Source organism: Schistocerca nitens, chromosome 1, assembly GCF_023898315.1.
Source record: "Schistocerca nitens isolate TAMUIC-IGC-003100 chromosome 1, iqSchNite1.1, whole genome shotgun sequence".
Taxonomy (NCBI): Eukaryota; Metazoa; Arthropoda; class Insecta; order Orthoptera; family Acrididae; genus Schistocerca; species Schistocerca nitens.
The window spans coordinates 1,259,262,989-1,259,266,433 of NC_064614.1; the positions used below are offsets into that span (position 1 = coordinate 1,259,262,989).

Consider the following 3,445-nt stretch of genomic DNA (forward strand, 5'->3'; position numbering starts at 1 on the left):
GCAGTCTGCTCAGGTGAAAGGACCGTAGGTAAGACGGTGCGTAAGCGCGCTGCTAAGAGCCGTGCATAGATTTTGTAGTCTGCATTCAGTAGTGTAAGGGGGCGATATGCAGAGACATGAGACCCTCCCTTCGGTTTAGGCACAGGTAGAAGAATGCCAGTGACGAATTCAGGTGGAATTGGGAAGGACGGAGTAAAGAGTTCCTGAATCATTTCCGTCCAGCGAGGAAGCATTAACGTGGTGAACGCCCGGTAAAACTCCACTGGGAGACCATCTGGTCCGGGTGATTTGTTCTTGGCCCCTTTGTTGATCGCATCTACCACCTCTTCTGCGGTGATTGCAGACATCATGGACGTTGACTCCGCTACGGTGAGGGTCCGATTAGGGGAAGGACGGAGATCATCAGGAATGGGCGTCGCCATCGGTTCATCATCATAAAATTGGCGATAATGTTCAGCAAAGGCAGACACCACTGCCGCCTGTGTTGTGTGGTGAACACCATCGGAGGTCGTGATGTTGGGGACAAAAAGTCGACGTCGACGACTATGGTCGGATGCGCCATGGATTGTGGATGGGGTTTCGTCGTGGAGGAGGTCTTGTCGTCGGGAACGCACCACGACACCATGCAGTCGTGCACGTTGAAGAGAGAGGAGACGAGCTTTAGTACGCTGTCGTTCCCTATGGGTGTCAGGTGATGGAGGGAGCGCATCGAGCTCACGGAGGACGGCGTAGTGAAAATTTGTGGTGTCTCGATGCCATGCTGCTGCTTCCTTGCCACATTGTATGAAGGCCTTTCTGATCGCAGGTTTGGCACATTTGAGCCACCAATGGAACGTGGATGTGTACTGCGGAAGGCGTCTTTCGCAAGACGCCCATATAGTGGCAATACATTGTCGGCAGTGTGGATCATTAAGGAGGGAGGTATTAAGCATCCAGTAACCTCTGCCGCGCCACACTGACTGAGGTGGCAGAGCCAGGGAGCAAATGACGGCGCAGTGGTCCGAAAATGCAAGGGGCCAACGTTCAGCTTGGGCGACTTCATTGCCAAGGTGGGCAGAGACATAAAACCGGTCCAGTCTGCTCGCAGAATGTGCTGTATAATGCGTAAAACCGGGGGTATTGCCATGAATTTTCTCCCAAACGTCCACTAGATGAAAATCTTCGATTAAGGTGAGCAGCGCCGGGCATGGCGAATAACCAGGCACTTGGTCCTGCGGATGGAGGACACAGTTAAAATCGCCTCCCATGATAAGGCGATCATAGCGTCCAGAAAACAGGGGCGCCACGTCATGTCCGAAGAAAGTGGACCGCTGCCGACGGTTCGTGGAGCCAGACGGAGCGTAGATATTGATGACGCGCGTGTCGAAGATGGTAACAGCCATGCCTCTTCCACAGGGAAGGATTGTCGTGTCCTTGAGTGGGATTCCTTCGCGTATGTAGAAAGCCACTCCACGCCCTGATTGATCACATGTGGAAGTGTATGAGTCGTAGCCGTATACTGGTGGTAGGGTGGCAACGCGTACTTCCTGAAGAAGGGCGACGTCGACGTCAGAGGCCCGAAGCATGTCACATAGGAGTTGCAGCTTGGGTGCAGTGCCGATCATGTTGATGTTCAGTGTGGCAAACCGGTACGTTTGTTTCAGTGGTGGTGGACGCGCATCTACCATCACCAAGGGGAGGGCACCGACAGGAAGTGCCGTCCCATCAGCTGCAATGCCTCGCTTTTGATGTTAACAGGCAGCCTTGTCCGGCGGAGGCAACTCATCCGGAGGAGGGGGCGTATCTTCCTCAGCGTCGTCGGCCCATGTTCCTGTGCCGTGGGTCTGTCCAATGTCCATGGGAATGGCGTCGTGGTGAGAGAGATCTGGAGTTGTCGGCGGGGAGACAGGCGTCTCAACCTTCGCACCGATCGTTACATTGTGCGGGGCGACCTCCATGGTGGTCCCGTCCTGCGAAACGTCTCGTTCATCGTGAAAGTTGTCCGCCGACCTCTGTGTGGAAATGTCGGCTGGCTGGGTGTCGTCGTCGTCGTCGCGGGTGGCGACGCTTTGAGAGCCCGTGGGTGAACGGCGACGGCGTTTGCGCCTACGTGGCGAGCGTTGTTTGCGCACGTGTTCCTCAGTGTCGGACGACGGCAAGGAGGAGCGTCGACCTGGTTCGAAGGCGTCGGTGGGTACAATGAAATTGTCAAACAGGTGTTGTGAAGAAGTACTGTTCTCCTCAGCTTCCGGTGCGGGAGCCTGTTCGGCGGCAAGGTTGTCAGGTGGGACGTCCGCACCGCCCATAACCATCTGAGCTACCGAAGCACGACTCACGCTCGGTCCTCACAGCTTTCCTTCTGCCAGTACCTCATCTCCTACCTTCCAAACTTTAGAGAAGCTCTCCTGCGAACCATGCAGAACTAGCACTCCTGAAAGAAAGGATATTGCGGAGACATGGCTTAGCCACATCCTGGGGATGTTTCCAGAATGAGATTTTCACTCTGCAGCGGAGTGTGCACACAGTTTTAATCTGCCAGGAAGTTTCATATCAGCGCACACTCCACTGCAGAGTGAAAATCTCGTTCTGGAAACATCCCCCAGGCTGTGGCTAAGCCATGTCTCCGCAATATCCTTTCTTTCAGGAGTGCTAGTTCTGCATGGTTCGCAGGAGAGCTTCTCTAAAGTTTGGAAGGTAGGAGACGAGGTACTGGCAGAAGTAAAGCTGTGAGGACCGGGCGTGAGTCGTGCTTCGGTAGCTCAGATGGTAGAGCACTTGCCCGCGAAAGGCAAAGGTCCCGAGTTCGAGTCTCGGTCGGTGCACACAGTTTTAATCTGCCAGGAAGTTTCACATCAGCGCACACTCCGCTGCAGAGTGAAAATCTCATTCTGGAAACATCCCCAGGCTGTGGCTAAGCCATGTCTCCGCAATATCCTTTCTTTCAGGAATGCTAGTTCTGCATGGTTCGCAGGAGAGCTTCTCTAAAGTTTGGAAGGTAGGAGACGAGGTACTGGCAGAAGTAAAGCTGTGAGGACCGGGCGTGAGTCGTGCTTCGGTAGCTCAGATGGTAGAGCACTTGCCCGCGAAAGGCAAAGTTCCCGAGTTCGAGTCTCGGTCGGTGCACACAGTTTTAATCTGCCAGGAAGTTTCATACCGTAGTTTATGTTTACTTAGGATAATCTACGGTACCAGATGGTAGTTTTACAACTGTAGGTCTCAGCGTGGGAGGGCCGGCCGCGGTGGTCTCGCGGTTCTAGACGCGCAGTCCGGAACCGTGCGACTGCTACGGTCGCAGGTTCGAATCCTGCCTCGGGCATGGATGTGTGTGATGTCCTTAGGTTAGTTAGGTTTAAGTAGTTCTAAGTTCTAGGGGACTTACGACCACAGCAGTTAAGTCCCATAGTGCTCAGAGCCATTTGAACCATTTTTCAGGACTCGTGTAACTAGCGGAAAACTGCAGCCAAAT

At 54.0% G+C, this 3,445-nt stretch overlaps 1 non-coding gene across 1 annotated transcript; it reads left to right on the forward strand.

The window, feature by feature from the left end:
* The first annotated feature begins 2,727 nt into the window (after positions 1–2,727).
* On the forward strand, positions 2,728–2,801 carry Trnas-cga (transfer RNA serine (anticodon CGA)). Its single transcript has one exon. It is a non-coding gene; the product is annotated as a tRNA-Ser (tRNA).
* The last annotated feature ends 644 nt before the right edge of the window (positions 2,802–3,445 follow it).